We start from the raw sequence: 19,470 nt of genomic DNA, 5'->3' as shown, positions 1-19,470 counted from the left end.
AATAAAGGAGACCAGTCTCCAGCTTGAGAAGTGAAAGACAGAGGAAAAGAAAATAGTTGTATCTTCGAAGGGGTTAAAAGGGGAAATTTATTTTCAAAATCGCAATAACTGTAAAATAAAACTACAGGGCGTAGAAATGGTCTTGTATGCACAGATTCAAAAGTGATGGTAGAATGCGTGTGAAAGTCCATGCATACATGCAGGCGTAAAGCTGGGTGCAAATACGTGAGTTTAGGGCAGCTTTGCAGGCTCGTGGTACCTTTTGCTAAACACAAGCAAGGCCGATCGCGCGCTGCACCTCTGGACGGAACGCACGAGAACATTCAGCTCTTTACTTCGAGATTTATAAAAACGGGTCCTGCGCCCTTTCTCCAGGAAGCCCCCAGACAATCAGTGAAGTAAACGTCAGCCTAATGTATCTTTAAAAAAAAAAACAACCCCAAAAAACAGCAGTACCAGACACAAAGACTGATCCCCCCCCCAAGTCCAGTCCAGTTCCGTTCATCCTTCCTTCCAAAGCAAGTGACCTACGCTAGTAACCCCAAGGCCTCTTTTTTTTTTCTCGCGTTCCGCCGTCTGACGTAGCCTCTTAGCCGGATCTCGCCCTACCGGAAACAGGAAGTGCGTCAGAGGGGGGCGGGACGCGTCAGAGGGAAAGGCTCTGGGATTAAATCGAGTGTTTCATGCGTGTCGCTGTTGGGGGACCTCAGAGGCAACCTTGAAGGTAGGACGGAAGGTAGGGGAATGGAGGGTGAACATACCGGACCGCGGGGCAGGAGGAAATGGATATGGAGAGATATAGTGGACCTGGAAGCGGAGAGGAGGGTGGAAGTAAGAGGGGAGAGTCGCTTGGGTTGTAGCGGTTTCTTGAACCCGTGATGGCATGTGAGGTCAGACATCTAATGCACGTAACTTAGTACTGCTACTTCTTCTTTTCCTTCTTCTCTCCCCCGGGGTCGATTTTAGACATGCTGGGACCTAGGGCAGAAATTAAAGGGGGCCGCTCTTCTACCTGCCCCTCTCCCAATTTGCCCACCCATTGCTATCATATATAAAACAACTTTGAATGACTTCTTCACACACGAAACAAAGACAGATCTTCACCAACTACAGAGCAATAGATCCTAAATTAGAAACAGAAATATGAATACTAAAACTGAACTGGAAACCCCAAAACGTTAAACTCTGCAAGTTCATTTTGTACTGAGCACAATGGATGGCATACCCATGAGAAGGGGCTGGGCATACCATTTTGTGCTTAGGTCTCCTCAAAATAAACATCTCCCTTGCTGTAACTGATGAGGATCCCCAAACATCACCAGCTAATGACCACCTCCCTCGGGTCCAGCAGCCAGAATTTTCCTAGTTCTTCAGCTTATAGCAGTATTTCAGAGCTGGAGGATCTTTCATACATGACTGACAGCAATAGCAGCTTGGGGATATGGCCACTAGCTGCCAAGCTTAGAAATTTCTGGTTGTCAGACTGAAGGAAAAGGTCTTAAGGTTGACAGGGCTTGGGGATCCCCATCTGCTCAAGTATTTGTATTTTGCATTCGGGTGGAGAGAAAGCTTGGGGCTTATCCATTCATTTTGGGCTCCAGTCCTCCCCCCAAATCAGCTGTGTGGCTACGCTAATGAATACAATACAAATATATTTGTGATGTACATATCCCAAAGCTAACATATTTCAGTTAGCAAATTCTATATAAAACACTTTTTTCTACCTTGTTGTCTGGATAGTTTGCTTTTTCATCATTTGTTAAATCGCAAGAGGATTATGAAAAATTGCAAGATGACCTTGTGAGACTAGGAGACAGGACATCAAAATGGCAGATGAAGTTTAATGTGAGCAAGTGCAAAGTGATTCATGTGGGAAAGAGGAACCTAAACTATAGCTACCTGATGCATAGTTCTATGTTAGGAGTCGCTGCCTAGGAAAAGGATCTAGGTGTCGTTGAGGATACGTTAAAACCCTCAGCAGCGGCTAAGAAAGCAAATAGAATGTTAGGAATCATCAGGAAAGGATTAGAAAACAAAAATGAAAATGTTATTTCGTCCTTGTATCGCTCTATGGTACAACTGCACCTCAAATACTGTGTGCAATTCTGGTTGCTGTATCTCAAAAAAAGATAGTGTAATTAGAAAAGGCACAGAGAAGGGCGATGAAAGTGATAAAACGGATGGGACGACTTCCTTGTGGGGAAAGGCTAAAGCGACTAGAGATATTCAGCTTGGAGAAAACACAGCTCAGGGGTGATATGATGGAGGTCTATAAAATAACTGAGTTGAGTGGAAAGAGTAAATGTGAATCACTTGTTTACTCTTTCCAAAAATACTAGGACTAGGGGGCATGTGATTAAGTTACTAATAGTAGATTTAAAATAAACTGGAGAAAATATTTCTTCACACAATGTGTAATTAAACTCTGGAAATCATTGCTGGAGAATTTGGTGAAATCAGTTAACTTAGCGGGGTTTAGATAAATTTTTGAGGTGGCTTGAGGAAATCCACTGTTGCTTATTAGGATAAGCAGCATAAAATCTGTTTTGCTCCTTGGGATCTGGGTTGTCCACTGTGGGAAACAGGATACTGTGCTTGATGGACCTTCAGTCTGTCCCAGTATGGCAATTTGTATGTTCTGCAATAACCTGAACTCGTTGGTGACCTCAAGATATCTGACCATCTTTTTGTGCTCACTTGGCAGGTTAGATGCGGCTTCCAAGGCCACAATTTCCAGATGAATCTGTAGGGCCATTTCGTCAGCATATATTGCCTGTGGAAAACAGTCACCAGTCTGCATAAAGGCGCATTTGACTTTGACTAGAAATGTGGCTTTTTAATGGGCATAGAAGCTCAGGAAGGGATTTGTAGGGCAGTATCTTGGTCCACTCCACACACATTTTCCAAGTTTTACGACGTGGATGTAGCATCAAAGGAGGTCTCCACCTTTGGGTCCTCAGTGTTATGAGCTGGCACAGTGGTTCCGCCATAGATTTCTGGGACTGCTTTTGTATGTCTTGTCCATCCAGAATGACACACCTATTGAGTAGAAAAAAGAGTTTAGGTTCTTACCTTGCTAATATATTTTCTAGTCCCTCTCTGTCGGTTATCTCCTGTGCCTTCCTACTGTCTCAATCGGAAAGTTCAAGTCCAACCTGAAATTTGGATGCCATTCAGACCTTAAGGGTATTAACAATTGCTGTATCTCATTGGGATAATACTTGAGTTCCATACATGCTTCTGTTGGCATGATTGTTCTGATGTTTCGCCTGTTCAATAGTGATGTTTAACATATTTGTTATATTTTCAGAGCAGAACAGAGTTGTAGTTCAGGGAGTTTTTCTGTACCCCTCCTTCACATGTGTTTCTATATTGGGCTATTACCTGCTTTGGTACAAAATGAAAGGGGCAGCAGAGCCCTTTAGTGAAGGAAGAGGTATTCAAAAGCTGAAGTAGATTCCTTCTGCATGGCTTGCAAGCATGATTATATTACCTATCCTTCCAGAATGACACACCTATCTATTAGAAGAGATATTAGGACCTTTTTTGATCAATATTATGGTTTGTGTCTGCTTTCACACTATTCTGTCTTCATCTGACTTTATCAAAACAAACAAGATAAAAATAGAATAAAGCTCCTGAAGTTTGTTTGTGAATTCTTCTCCCTGGTCTACAGCAATGTTTTTTGTTTTTTTTTAAACAAATTAATTTTTTGTTTGGACACTAAAGTATGCTCTTCTTGTTCTATTCATAGGATTTTCAGGAAGACATGAGTGACAGTCTTGTACCAGGATGTACATCATTATTGTAGTACAAGGTAGGAATAAGACTGAGCTTTCCTATGTTAAACCTTGTAAGTCAAGTGACTTGCCCATTTGAATGAATATCTTTTAGTAAAGTTCTCATATGATAAGGGAAGTTACTGATGTATTCTTAGGGAGGTGTGAATGTGAGAGGACCTTTATGGCATCAAGTAGTTTGCAGGATTCCATGCATCTGCTAAAGAGTATAGGGAAGAGTTGTTCCCCTTCCATTCATTCAGCACATGCAGCTACTGACTCTGCTCTACTTTCAGTGTCATAGAAGGTTTTAGATTGCTAGAATACTTATACAATTGCTCTATTTCTGTCATGGACTGTTCAAGTTGAGGCCAGCTATCAGGCCTGAATATAAGAACTACCGATAATACTTCTGTGAACCTTTTGCATGGAGCATAGAAATGTTGCTGAACACTCCAAAGTCATCTGTTATGTAAAAAGAAAAAAAAAAACAATTCTATAATCAGTAATCCATTGTTTTGTGCATATCTTGGTGATAAAATTAGTAGTTTATGCAATGGACTTCTCCCAAATGTGGGTCCTTTCATTGAAATGTTTTTGATATCTGTTTATTTATAATGGTGATCCTCCTCTTGCAAAGACACAGTTCTTTATATATATGACTGATTTGGCCTTAGTTTGGCAGGCCAAAGAACGTGAGCAAACATTCTCACCAGTGATTTGCATTTTTTGGAAACCTTCTTGAAAAAAAATGGAAGCTCTACCCAAATACTAACATTATTTTGAAAAAGGCCAGAGAAAACCATCGTGTCCAGTTTTGTAGTCAGCCATTTATTCATGATTTTTAGCTGAAATATCTACATATTGTTCACTGTATATTAACTTACTAATGGCATTTCCAATGCAATAGGTGAGACATTCTAGGCAATAGGGTTATTTCCTCATACTCACATGCTCTGCAGAAGGAATCCACTCTGGATTTTTCACTCTGTCTCTGTAATACTTCACTGATTGGTTTAGCACCCTCAACTGTCTTTCCTTCTGCATACATCTGCAGTTATATGTGTTCTGCTCTCCCCATTTTATTATTTTAAATTCAAGTTTCAGATTTGATGTAGTTTCAATTCCTTTATGGGTATTTTCGTGTTTGAAGAAAATTTGGAGCTTTGCCTACTTGAGAATTCACAGACTTCACAGTAGGTACCTGACAGGCCGATCCCTTTTGGGTACCTTTAGCCAGTCTGCATAGTTTTCCTTGGAGCTCGGGGACGTCCCTGAAATAGTCTCACCTTCTGTTAAGCAGGGGTCGAGCGCACACTGTTAGGGATGATTAAGGGACTCGGTGATGTTCTGTAGCGTGCCGGCTGCATTTTCGTGCCTCCGCCTGTCCTGGTGCACATCCGGTGGTCCGCTGGGGTGGAGGCATAGTCAGACTTTAGTCTGACCGGCAGCCCGAAGATCAGCTTTGTGAGAGCATTTCCAGCATTGTGGCAGTGAATACTTATACAGCTACTGAATAAGAGCTGTGAACAGGTGGATTCCAGTGTATCAGGTCACAGTGAGTACAAGGAGCTAGCTGACAGCTTGTGAGAAACATCAGGGAAAATTTAAAGTGTGATTTTCTAAGTTTCTGCATGTTCCTCCTCCTGAAAATTCCTAAAATCGCTGTTTTTGGACTTTGGGAAGTGTGAGAAATATTGCGTTTTTGGTGTGAATCTGGTGCAGATGGCCATCTTGGATTTTTAGCGATCTTTTTTTCTTCTCCCTGCTTCTTCAAAACTGCGATTTTCGCCTGGAAAACAGCTGGGATGGAGTCCTTGGGTGTCTCCTCATGTGAATTAATGCCAGGATTAGTGCGCAAATTTAGTGGTTTTAGAGCATCCTTGTGCCAGAAGCCGTGTGGCGCAGCTGGGGGGGAGGCTGTAGTGACCGGCTTAGCTTTTCCCCCACAGAAGTCGATGATCAGATGCTCAGCCAGCCCAGCGGGTTGACCTCCATTGCTTTTGGGGCTCAGCACAGCTGGTTCTTCAGTCAGCCTAGCTGTGGACTCTCTGCAGTCTAAGACACATAAATTTAAGTCATCTAAGGGTGACTCCATGCCCCAGGAACTGGATACCTTCTCTAAAAATCATGAGGTTCTATACTCAGTTTTGGTTTTTTTAAAATTTTTTTTATTTTTAAAAGGTGTATTCTTCTCCTGAGCAGTCTCCTTTCCCTTCTATTATGTGGTTCCTTCGGGTGTTTCCTCACCTCCATCTGATCTGGCTGTTGATCTGCCTACTCCTGATTTGGGGGATCCGGCTGCTGATCCTTACCCCTTTGATTACTTGTTTGACAGTGCGCATGTGGTGAGAGTGGATGACGTGCAAGCAGACCTCCTTAGCGGACGGGCTCTGGATCCGGGCAAGTGGATCCTGATCCAACAGGCGTTTCAGATGATTGTGGAGCGCTGGAGGAGTCTCAGCATCGATCTCAAGGCCTCTTCATGATTCCGGAAGATGGAGTGCTGGCAGCAGGAGCTTTCTCCTGTCTGTTTTTACTCCTGGGCTGTTGGTCAACCATGTCCTTCAGATGATCCTGGTTCTTCCTGTTCGCATTATGCTGGTGGCTTCAATTTGAACACCCAGGTGTGTGGGTTGCAGCCTTTGGGCTGAGTGCTTCTTCAGATCCTTTCAATCAGGGTCTAGTTCCAATGCCTTTGGATCTTGAGCATGCAACCTTTGAGCATATGAGATGGCTGTTCTACAGTCTGAGAACTCATCCAGGTGGGTCGAAGTACATTACGGAGTGGAAGGCCTTCCAATATGGGTGCGTCCAAGTCCATGTGTATCCATATTCAGCTCTGATTTTGCTGATTCTTGCCTTTCTTCCTTCTGGAAAGATTCTGGCCTTGCGGTGTTATTGGAGACAGACCACGGCAGATGGAAAGCAGGAAGGGGAGCTACAGACAATGTTGCTGTATCTGCTGAGGCAGCAGATTTTTCAGCATTACGGTGACATCGGACCGGCACTGGAGGGAAGACATGCTGGGCCATGAGAAGGGGAAGTTCTGGCAGCAGTGCCGCGAGCCACTTTTTTAGTGTGATGGCAACATTGGACCGTGAAGGGGGAGGATATGCTGGGCTGAGGAAGCTTTCTAGACTAACTGGTTCTTTTTTTGTGTGTGTGTGTGTTGTTGTTTGTTTGTTTTTTTAAAGTAGGAAGGGAGATAGTATTAAAAGCAGTGCCAGATTGGGCATGGGGGGAGAGCCTCTGGGGCCAGAAACAGAGGACAGGGAGAGAGAGAGAGATGGTGGGCAATGTTCTGAAGGGAGAGAAGTTGGACCTAGGATGGTGTGGAGGATGAGGGAAAGAGATACTTGAAGGGAGAACTGTTGAGAAGAGAAAGGGAGAAATAGTAGACCTGGGAGGAGGGAGACAGGCAGACTGGGAGAGATAGGATGGGGGGGGGGCATTTGGGAATAGAAAGGGAGAGAAGTTGGATATGGGGATGGAAAGGAGGGAGAAATGTTAGGCCTGGGGATGGAAGGGAGAGAGAGATGCAGCATCTCTTTTTTTTTTTTTTTTTCCTCCCCTTTCATCTCATTGTTCAGCATCAAGGGGGGAGGAGGGAAGAAGAACAGAAAAGAGAAGGAGCAAAATGTTGGACCTCAGGGAGAGAGGAGGAGAGTTGTGGTAATGGGTAGTAGATAGAAGGAAATAGGAGGCTGGGAAAGGTGTGAGATGGGAAATGGGAGAGCTAGGGACTGAGATTTGAGTGGACAGAGGCAAAAAAGAAAAAGTTAAGAAAACTGAATGGGAAAAATCAATACGTTGGAGACAGGCTTAAGGAGGGAATGGAACAAGAGAGAATAGGAGAAAAAATGGACAGCAGACACTGGAAAGAAAGAAACTGGGACCAAGATGATGGGAAAACAAAATGACCAGTCAACAAATGGTAGAAAAAATAATTTTATTTTCTATTTTGTGATTACAATATGTCAGATTTGAAATGTGCATCCTGTCAGAGCTAGTGTTAGCAAGTGTGAACTAGGACCTAAAAGAGAGAGGAAAAGTCTTTATTTTGTTTACACCACAAAGCCATCGTGGGGTTTGGAGAGGTTGTAACCCTATACTTCTACTATTTATTTATTTATAGTATTTATATACCACTTATAGTCTAAGTGGTTTATATTCAGGTACTCAAGCATTTTTCCCTCTCTCTCCTGGCAGACTCGCACTCTATAATGTACCTGGAGCAATGGGAATTAAGTGACTTGCCCAGGAGCAGCACACACTCCCCAAAAACTAAAATTAAGGGTCCTTTTATTAAGTTGCGCTAACTGATTTAGCACGTTCTAAATGCTAAGATGCCCATAGGAATAAAATGGATGCCTAAGCATTTAGCATGCACTAATCTTTAGCGCACCCTTTAGTGCACCTTAATAAAAGGACCCCTAAGTATCTTAATAAATTTGGCCCACGACTTAGCCTGTGTTTTAGATTTTGACCCCTTATGTGATTGAGTTTGACACCCCTGGAGTGAAGGGCCACTACTCGGACTGGAGGAGGGTCACGAGCGGAGTTCTGCAGGGGTTGGTACTCGGGCCGCTGCTGTTCAATGTATTTATTAATGACCTAGAATGTTCAATGTATTTATTAATTGAACGGGGACAAAGTGTGAAGTTATAAAATTTGCGGATGACACTAAATTCTGTAGCAGGGTTAGAACTGTGGAAGAATGTGAGGACCTACAAAGGGACCTGAACAAACTGGAGGAGTGGGCGAATAAATGGCAGATGAACTTCAATGTAGGGAAATGCAAGGTCATGCATATAGGGAAAAAGAACCCGATGTTCAACTACCAAATGGGGGGATTAGTACTAGAGGGAAGTAACCTTGAGAAAGACTTGGGTGTGCTGGTGGACACAACAATGAAGTCAACGGCACAATGCGCAGCAGCCTCAAAGAAAGCAAGCAGAATGTTGGGTATTATTAAGAACGGTATTACAACCAGAACGAAGGAAGTCATCATGCCGCTGTATCGCGCGATGGTGCGCCCGCATCTGGAATACTGTGTCCAATATTGGTCGCCGTACCTAAAGAAGGACATGGAGATACTTGAGAGGGTTCAGAGAAGAGCGACAAGAATGATAAAAGGTATGGAAAACCTTTCATAGGCAGACAGGCTAGAAAGGCTGGGGCTCTTCACACTGGAGAAGCGGAGACTCAGAGGAGACATGATAGAGACTTATAAGATCATGAAGAGCATAGAGAAGGTGGAAAGGGATAGATTCTTCAGCCTATTGGGAACTACAAGAACAAGGGGACACTCACAGAAATTGAAAGGGGACCAGTTTAGAACCAATGCTAGGAAATTTTTCTTCACGCAGAAGATGGTAGACACCTGGAATGCGCTTCCGGAGGATGTGATAGGACAGAGTACATTAAGGGGATTCAAAGAGGGATTGAACAAATTCCTGAAGGATACGGGGATTGAGGGATATAGATAGAGGTAGAGATAGAGATAGGATTATGAAAGGATTTAGATAGAAGAATAACGGGGATTGAAAGGTTTTAGACAAAGGATCACTTACAGGTCATGGACCTGATGGGCTGCCGCGGGAGCAGACTGCTGGGCGCGATGGACCCAAAGGAGGCAACTTCTTATGTTCTTATGTCCCTGTTCTAGGCCGTTTGGCTTTTCATGTTAATTAGGCAGTGTGTTTGCTTGCCTTTCTGCCGACAGGTTCCCCGACTAAGGACCGCCTGTTGAAGGGTTGTAGGGTTCTCCTGTGTTATTTGGAGGTCACTAATGAGTTTCGCCTCTCTGACCATCTTTTTGTGCTGCCTCATTCGATTAAGTGGGGTGCTCCTGCTTCTAAAGCCATGATTTTCAGATGGATCCATAAGGCCATTTTATCAGCCTACATTCTTTATGGGAAATAGTTCCCTGTTCCGTTAAGACACTTTCTACCAGGTGTGTGGCTTTTTCATGGACCAAAGCGAAATCTGTCCCTTGTGAGATTTGTGGGTTGCAACATGGTCTTCTCTTCCCATGTTGGTCAAGTTTTACAGAGTGGATGTTGCTGCAAGGCAGAACTCAGCCTTCGGGTCCTCGGTTTTAAGGGCCGGTGTAGCAAGCCTATTTGGGGGGGGGGGGGACTGCTTTTGTCTAGAATGTCTCACCTGTTGCACTGGAAAAAGAGATTATGTACTTACCCTGGTAAGCTCTTTTCCAGTAAATAGGCGAGATGTTCTAGACTCCCGCCTTGTCCTTTCTGCGCCTGTTTGCAGTTTGTCTGTTTATGCTTCTTCATGTTGTTTCTTGGAGGCTACTCAGCCTTTGTTCCTTTTGTTGGGGAGTTGTGCTGTGCTTCTTTTGCGCCTGTGTTGGCGGTTTAATGGTACTGTTTCATTCCTTTCAGCAGAGCACATTGTTTAGCGTGTTATTTGGTGGCTCCACTTCACATATGTGGATACTTCTCGGTGTTTAGACACTGACTGTAGATGGTGTTAAACCGATCAGTGAAGTACTACAGAAGCAGAGTGAAAAATCTAGAGTGGATTCCTTCTGCAGAGAATGCGAGTGTGAGGAAATAAACCTATTGTCTAGAATGTCTCATCTATTTACTGGAAAAGAGCTTATTAGGGTAAGTACATAATCTCTTTTTCTAGTGCAATAGGTGAGACATTCTAGACCAGGGATCTCAAAGTCCCTCCTTGAGAGCCTCAATCCAATTGGTTTTTCAGGATTTCCCCAATGAATATGCATTGAAAGCAGTGCATGCACATAGATCGCATGCATATTCATTGGGGAAATCCTGAAAGCCCGACTGGATTGCGGCCCTGAGACCCCTGTTCTAGACAGTAGGGTTATTTCCCTTTAGCCACATGCTGCAGAAGGAATCCACTCTAGATTTTTCACTCTGCCTCTTTTATACTTCACTGGGCTCTGTAACTCCACCTTCAGTGGTAGAAATCTGGAACGCTCTTCCGGAGGCTGTTATAGGGGAAAACACCCTCCAGGGATTCATGACAAAGTTGGACAAGTTCCTGCTGAACCAGAACGTATGCAGGTAAGACTAGACTCAATTAGGGCACTGGTCTTTGACCTAAGGGCTGCAGCGGGAGTGTACTGCTGGGCACGATGGACCACTGGTCTGACCCAGCAGCAGCAATTCTTATGTTCTGTCGCGTCACAGCCTGTGAGAGGAATTGGGAGAGGTTGGAAAAGTGAGTTTTCGAGTGTTTCTGAATGTTCACCTATGTTTTCCCCCCTGAAAATGCCTAAAATCACCACTTTTAGAGTTTGGGAAGTATGAAAAATATTGCGATTTTGGCGTGAATTTTGAGACAGTGGCCATCTTGGATTTTTAGCATCGCCCTAAAACTCTGCCAGATAGCAGACCCAGACCCTCCTGGGATTCTGGCCATTCTGATTTTGTGGTTCCCAGCGCTTCCGACCATATGCAAGTGCCATGTCACGATTATTTTCACAGGGTTACTGATGGTGTTATAATGGCTACAGGTTTTCCTATCTTCCCCACTCCAGTTCTGCACTCCCTGCTGAAGAGGCACAATAGCACCAGGCAGAGGGCTGCTCCTCTTTGGGTCTTGGACTTTCTTAGGTTGGGTTACAAGCTGCAATTTGCCCGGCCTCTGCCAGATTGGTTTGTGGACTCTACTAGTCGCCCGGTCAAGAAACTCAAGGTTCAAGCCATCCTTCAATGCTGGTAGGATATTCAGGCTACAGCCAGTACCGCCCAATCTCTCGGGCTCCGGCAGATACTCCATATACTTTATCGTGCCAAAGAAAAGCTCAGAAGATTGGAGACCTATTCTGGATCTTCAGCATGTGAATCCGGCTCTCAAGATTCCTCGATTCCGAATGGAAGCCATGTGTTTGGTCATTTCAGCAGTGGCCTCAGGAAAGTTTCATGCCTCTCTGGATCTCACAGAGGTGGACTTGCACATTCCCATTTTCCTGACCCACCACAAACTTTTGCATATTCATGTGCTGGAACATCATTACTACTACTACTACTACTAACTTTATTTTTGTATACCACAATACCACAAGCAGTTCAGAGTGGTTTACAGAGGAAGAGACTGTATACAGACAGCGATGTTACAAAAAAGACTTTCAAATTATATTAGCATGTCAAAATTTATCCCGAAGCATTTCAAAGATACAACAAGACAGGAAAGGAGTCAGAGAAATTTATCAAAGAGATAGGTTTTAATTGACTTCCTGAAGGTTTGGTAGGAGGATTCATTTGAAATGAAGTTGGTTAAACATTTATTTCATTTGCTTGCTTGGAATGGTAGTGATCTATCAATGAATCTTTTGTAGAAACAGCCCTTTAATGATGGAAAAGCAAACAGGTAGGCACTACGTGTGCAATGGTGCTTGGAAATTCAAAATGGTGTGACAGGTAGATTGGGGATGAACCTGTTATAGTTTTGAGCAGAGGCCGGCAAACTTGAAAATGTCCCTTGCTTCCAGTGGCAGCCAGTGTAATTTTTTGTAATATGGGCTTACATGATCCAATTTTTTTGAGACCATAAATCAGAAGGACGGCAGCATTCTGAATGACTCTCAATCATTTGATGGTTTTCTTAAAGGATCTCAAGTATATAATATTGCAGTAATCTAAGATGCTTAAAATCAGAGATTGAACCAGCAGTCGAAAGGAGAGGAAGTCAAAATAGTGTTTCATGGTACGAAGTTTCTATAAGGTGAAAAAACATTTTTTAACCTGAACGTTAGTATGATCTTCAAAAGTCGAGCATCAGTCCAGGATGACTTCAAGGATTTTGATAGTAGAATTAATTGGGTAATCTAGCCCATTTAATCTCAAAGAGGTATTCATGATCTTGTAATTAGGACTTGCCAAGAAAATCTTGTTTTTTTCTGAGTTCAGTTGTAATTTAAATTACATAGTCCATTGTTCTACCTTAGTGAGGACAGATGAGGTGAGTTGTTCTGTCTCTTGTGTCAGTGAGGTTATGGGAATGATAATTGTAATGTCATCTGCGTATATATACGATTTCAATTTTAAGTCAGATAGCATTTGTCCCAATGATGCCATGTAGACATTGAAAAGTGAAGGGGAGAGAGGGGAGCCCTATGGAACTCCAAGGGATTACACCAAGACTGAGAGAAGGTTCCTTTACTGTGAACCTGGTAAATGTTTTTTTTAAGAAGCCTGTAAACTAGTTTAGTACCTGTCCAGAAATGCCAATAGAATCGAGGCATCTAAGCAGAATGTCATGGTTAACAAGGTCAAAGGCACTGCTCAAGTTGAACTGTAAGTACCAGTGCGCTTTTCCCAGGGAAAACAAATTGAAAAGGTAATCAGTCAACGAACTAAGACTGTTTCGATACTGTAATTTGTGCAAAAATCAGACTGGGAGTCATGTAGAATGCTGAACTTCTCTAAATATTTCATGGGATCAATGTTAACCAGTCCTTCCATTAGTTTAAGAAAAAGTGGTATGTTGGCAGTAGGTCTGTAGTTGACAGCCGAAGAAACTGATTCATTGGAGTTTTGAATATTAGGAGTCACAAGGATATGGCAAAGTTCCACCGGAAAATAGCCAGTACACATACATAAAGAAACCCAGTTAAAGAGTTCAGCTTTGAAGGGGAAGGGAGCTGATTTCATGATAGTCGATGGATAGTTGTCTAATAGGCTATTGGATTTTGCATATTTTGAGTAAAGCTTGAGAAATTGGTTCCAATCTGGGTTTTCAAAATGATTCCAGATCATATCAGTAGTTGAACTTTCATTTTTTAAAGCAAATTGAGTGATTGGTAGATCTATGCTTGTACGTACAGGAGACAATCTCAAATTATGAATTTTTGTGGCTAAGTTTGCAGCAGAGGGTGGGAGATCTGTATTAGAACGTTTATGTAGATCAGGGGTGCCCACACTTTTTGGGCTTGCGAGCTACTTTTTAAATGACCAAGTCACAATGATCTACCAACAATAAAATTAAAAAAAAAACACAACGCACACTGTACGCATAGAAAATGTTAATCATCATTCCTATTCCAGGGTTTTCAAAGAGGTCAAAGCAGATGACTCTATGCACTATCACTTCAGTAACAACCATACAAAAATAGACAAATATACTCCCTCCCTTTTTACTAAACCACGTTAGCAGTTTTTAGCGCAGGGAGCTGCGCTGAATGCCCAGCGCTGCTCTCGACACTCCTAGGCTCCCTGCGCTAAAAACCTCTATTGCGGTTTAGTAAAAGGGGACCTTAGTGTAAAATATAGACAGCAGATATAAATTCAGACACATTTTGATCACAAAATTTAAAATAAAATCATTTTCCCTACCTTGTCTGGTGATTTCATGAGTCTGGTTGCACTTTCTTCTTCTGACTGTGCATACAATCTTTCTTCCCTTCTTTTAGCCTGTATGCTTCTTCTCCTCCAGACCTCATTTCTTCCCCCAACTTTTCCTTCCTCTTCCCTGCCCTTTCTTTCTCTCTGCCTCCCTTTCATTTTTTTCTGTTTCTCTTCTTTCCTTCTGTCTCCCTGCCTGCCCTTTTTCTTTCTTTCTCCCTGCCCTCCCCCAAGCCACTGCCACTGCCATTGCCATCGGGGACCAGGATCCAAACGCCACCAATAACAGGCCCCAAGCTCTCCCTGCTTTGGCCAACCAGCATTCCTCTCCCTGATGTCAATTCTGCCATCGGGAAGAGGAAGGCTGATCAGCCCAAGATCGCGATCGACCTATTAGGGGAAATGCTGCCGGGTCCTGCCTTCGCGGAAACAGAAAGTAGGCAGGACCCGGCAGGAAGAAGAACAAATGCTTGTCTCCCGCATTAGCCCGTAGCGAACGCTTGCTTCAGGGCTCTCAACATGTGCGCGCCGGCTTCCCTTCTCCCCCCCCCCCCCCCCCCGGACATAACTTCCGGTTTCGGAGGGAAGAGAAGAGAAGCCGGCACGCACATGTTGAGAGCCCTGAAGCAAGCGTTCGCTACGGGCTAATGCGGGAGACAAGCATTTGTTCTTCGTCCTGCCTACTTTCTGTTTCCGCGAAGGCAGGACCCGGTTTTTTGTTCAGCAGCGGCAGATGACAGCTGGGTGGATCGCCCAGCTAAAAGGCCCTAGGGAGAAAGAAAACTGGAGAGGAAGGCTGATCGGCCCGTAGATCAGGACGGCAACACGAGTCTATCACAGAGCCCGGGATAGGCTCCGCGATCGACTCGCGTTGCCTTCCTGAGCTACTGGTCGATCGCGATCGACGCGTTGGGCACCCCTGATGTAGATCAATATCAAACAGAGAATTGACTATTCTGAAAAGTTCTTTGCTATTCAACGTAGGAGAATTAATGGTTTGGGAATAATGTTTACAACACTTTTCTTTAATCATTCTTTTATACTCTTTAACCTTTAGTCGCCAAATAAGTCTGTCCTCATCTTTCCCTGATTTACACCATATTCTTTCCAATTTACGTACTTCTTGGCCCTGCCCTTTGGGCTGGTTGACAGTACCCCAGACCTTCACCAAGGTGTTGGTGGTTGTGGCAGCTTACTTGTGAAAAATGGGTCTCCAGATTCACCTTTACTTGGACGACTGGCTAATTAGAGCTCCCTCGCTGTCCAAGGGATGGCACATGATGGAGCAGGTGCTCCAGGTGCTGGAGGACCTGGGCTGGATTGTCAACTGACACCCACACAATCGCTGGAATACTAGGGAGTGCTTTTCGACACAGTGGCGTCTATCTACCAGAAGCCCGCAGGCAGAAACTGTGTGCCCAGATTTCTTCCCTTCAACAGCAGCCTGCTCTGTCTGCATGGTATTTTCCAAGTTCTAGGATCCATGGTTGCAATACTATATGTAGTTCCTTGGGCAAGGGCACACATGCGTTCTCTTCAGCATGCTTTGTTCTCTCGCTATGCTCTGCACAGGAATGCCTTTGCAGGCCTGTCTACCTTGGACTCTGGAAGCATGAGCGAGCATGGACTGGTGACTTCTTCTGCAATCACTCAAGTTTCAAGTTTATTAGAGTTTTAATATACCGACTATCAAGCAAATATCTAGCCGGTTTACATAAAATTTAAAAAAAAAATTTTTTTTCTAAAAAGAGGTACAAATAATTATAAAATATTAATTAAATTAAAATATGTAGTGAACATTAATGACTTTAACATAACAAACTGGATGGTGAGGGCAGACGGGGAAAGGGTGGGTAAAGTTACATTGTGGAGAGAAGAAATGGAGATAGTAAGGTTAGGGTTATAACAAATAGGGTGGGGAAAAAATGTAAGTGATGTAGAGTAGTATGTAAAAGTATGATAATAAAGAAAAGTTTAAACGGAGGAAAATGCGTCGAGGAATAGGAATGTTTTTAAGCTCTTCTTAAATTTATCAAGATTTAGTTCTTCTCGGAGTGGTTGTGGAAGAGAATTCCATAATGTCGGGGCAGATACCGCAAAATTTATTTTTCGTGTGTAATAAAATTCTTTTATAGACGGAATTAGAAGAAAATTTTGATTTGTAGATCTCAGAGTTCGAGAGGAATATTGAGGAATGAGTAATTTGTGAAGAAATAATGGCAAGTGTGAAGATTTTATTTTGAATGTCAGTAAAATAATTTTGTAGGTGATACGATGTGTCACAGGAAGCCAATGAGCATCTTTCAAAGCTGGTGTGACATGGTCATATTTGCCTAAGTTGTAAATAAGTTTTATAGCCGAGTTTTGGATTAATTGAAGGCGTCAAATTTCTTTTTGTGGTAATCCATTGAAAAGGGAATTACAGTAGTCTAAATGGGAAATAATCAGTGAATGGACAAGAATTTTGATAGATTCAGTTTCTAACATTGAAGTCGGTGAGCGTATTAAGCAGAGTTTATAGAAACAAGTTTTTACTACTGTACTTAGATGGTCATGGAATGAAAGGCTGTTATCAATGGTAATACCTAAGAGTTTTATTTTTGTCTCCATTTGGATTGGGATGGATTTGATAGAAATTTTTTCTGGGAGAGTTTCTAACTTTTTGGTTGAAAATACAAGACCGCGAGATTTTTCTATGTTGAGTGCAAGTTTATTGAGGAGAAGCCAGTCGTTTATTGAATCCAATTTATTGTTTATAGATTTGATATCAGAATTATTAGATGTATTAATAGGATGAAGTAGTTGAATGTCATCAGCGTAGGCAAAGATCGTGAATCCAATAGATTGTGCTAAGGTTAAGAGAGGCGATAGAAATATATTAAATAATAATGGAGAAAGAATAGAACCTTGTGGGACACCATACGTTAAAGATAAGGAAGAAGAGATTTCGTTGTTGGCAGAAACTTTGAAACTGCGTTCTTGGAAATAGGATGAGAACCAGGATAATGCGGCGCCTGTGATACCGCATTCTTTAAGTCTGTTTAAGAGGAGAGAATGGTCTATGGTGTCAAAGGCTGCAGAGAGATCAAGTGAGATAAGAAGAACAGATTTTTGATGATCAAGATAGTAGTGAATGGTTGAAATTAAGCCTAATAGAGATAATTCTGTAGAATAAGAAGAACGAAAGCCGGTTTGACAGGGGTGTAAAGTAGAGGTTTTTTCAATAAATTCAGATAATTGTGTGTGAATGATTTTTTCCGTTAGTTTTGATATAAGTGGAAGGTTTGCGATAGGTCGATAGTTTGCTGGAATGGCAGGATCTAATTTGTAATGTTTAATTTTTGGGAAGACAAGGGCAGTTTTCCATGTCGTGGGAACAAAGCTGTTGGAGAGTGATTTAGATATCATGTCCCAAAGATATGGGCCAAAGAAAGAAAATAATTTTTTTAGGATGAAAGGTGGAATACTTTCCAAAGGAGTGTTAGGAGTAGTAAGGGATTGTAATATGAGAAGTAAATTGGCTAGAGAGGGCATTTTAAAGGTAGAAAAAGTACTGAAAGATAGAGTAATGGAATCGTTGGGATTGTGTGGGGAAGAAGAAGAAGAGGGAGTATCAAACTGTGTTCTGATATTCTTGATTTTATTATCAAAGAACTTTAGTAGTTCAATTGCAGAGGGAGTGGAAGTTTGAGGAAATTTTTTAGTAGAATATTTTGAAAGTGATTGAACAAGATTAAAGAGTGTAGAAGAGTTGCGAGTAGAAAGAATAAGTTTTGCAAAATATTCTTTTTTGGCTTGTTGTATGGCTTTTTTATAACAAGAAGATTTTTCTCTGTAAAGAATTAAGTAATTGTGTAATTTGGTTTTTCGCCATTTATGCTCTATGGAGCGAAGCTGTCTACGTAAAATAGTTAGGTTTTCGTTGTACCAAGATTGTTTTTTATAGGCCAGGTTAGGAGTATTTTTCTTTTTTTCCTGTTGAGGTGCTAGGGAATCTAGAAGGGAGTTGGTGGATGAACCCCAAAGAGAGGTTTGTTCATCAAGAGGAAGAGAAGAAAAGTCAGTGAGGTTTAGATTGAAATGGTTCTGGATGGAAGTAAGAGTGATTTTATTAGTATTACGGGTTATGTAAGTGTCGTTCTTGTTTAATTTTTGAACTATACTAGAGGATACAGGAGAATCTAAGTGCCAACTGATAAGTAAGTGATCAGACCAGGGTAAATGATGGAATTGAAAGTTATGAAATAGATCGGAATAAATTATAGGGCAGAAGATCATGTCTATTGTATTGCCAGCTGTGTGGGTTGGCGAAGAAAAAAGAGGAGTTAAAGAAAGGTCAGAGATCAGAGTTAGAAATTCTGAAGTGTTGTGATGGTTAGGCAGATTAAAGTGAATGTTAAAGTCTCCAAGGATAATGGAGTCTGGATATTTAATGTTAAATTCTGATATAGCGGAAATAAGAGTTGAAAGTGAAGTTTTGTTTACAGGAGGAGGAAGATAGATAAGAAGGAAATTAAAAGTATGAGAGAGTTTAATAGAAAATGGGAGAGATTCAGCTAAAGAGGAAGCCGATATGTTTAAGGAATTGGTGTGGAGGGGAATAGAGGTGTGATAGACAACTGCTATTCCACCTCCTTTCTTGTTTAAACGAGGTTGAAAAATAGCCTTGTAATTTGGGGGACAAGCTTGAGTTAAGTATGCTTCTTCACCTTGGGTTAACCAAATTTCAGTGAGGCATAGAATTTGAAATTTATGTTGGATAATGGTATCATGTATGATGTGATGTTTGTTTTTTAGGGATCGTACGTTTATTAAACCTATTTTAAGTTTAGAGAGGGAATGAGGTAGAAAGGTAGGAGAGGGAGGGGAGGGCCTAACAGGGACGATAGTATAAGATCTGAGTAGAGTTTCTGTGATAATGGAAGATTGCTTGAAAGGTCGACAGCCCCAAAAAGAGGGAATTGAAGACATATTTTTATAACTTCTTGGTTGGGAATTCGAAGAGAGATGTTGTAGATGGGCATGAGATAGAATAAGAATTAGCGGTGTTAATAGCGTTAAGAAATGAAGGCAGAAAAAGCTATGAAGACGCTGCATGAAGGAGCGCATAAAGGAGCAGGACCTGCTCCTTAGGTGCGCTCCTTTGGCGCGCGCCAAAGGCGCGTGCCTTTGCGGTGTGCGCCGCAAAGCAGGGATATTTAAAGGCAAAGGAACTACCGGTGGTGGATAGTGGGCGGAGTCGTCGGCCCCTTTGGGGAGCAAGTAAGCTGATTTAAAAAAACAGGTACAAAATTATAACTTGAAACACAGATTAAAATAAAGTAAATAATTAAAAGTAAATAATTAAAAGT

The 19,470-nt window shown here is 42.2% G+C and overlaps 1 protein-coding gene across 1 annotated transcript in view; it reads left to right on the top strand.

The window, feature by feature from the left end:
- The first annotated feature begins 637 nt into the window (after nt 1-637).
- The window catches only part of SLC23A2 (solute carrier family 23 member 2), a 257,086-nt gene continuing 238,253 nt past the window's right edge, over nt 638-19,470 (top strand). The window contains exons 1-2 of the mRNA XM_033949751.1: nt 638-724; nt 3,755-3,817. The gene's annotated coding sequence lies outside the window, so the exon portion shown is untranslated. The remainder of the gene's footprint in view (nt 725-3,754; nt 3,818-19,470) is intronic.

This window comes from Geotrypetes seraphini, chromosome 6, assembly GCF_902459505.1.
Source record: "Geotrypetes seraphini chromosome 6, aGeoSer1.1, whole genome shotgun sequence".
NCBI classification, from domain to species: Eukaryota; Metazoa; Chordata; class Amphibia; order Gymnophiona; family Dermophiidae; genus Geotrypetes; species Geotrypetes seraphini.
Note: the sequence above shows the minus strand (reverse complement) of the source record. Positions and strands in the feature narration are given on the sequence as shown.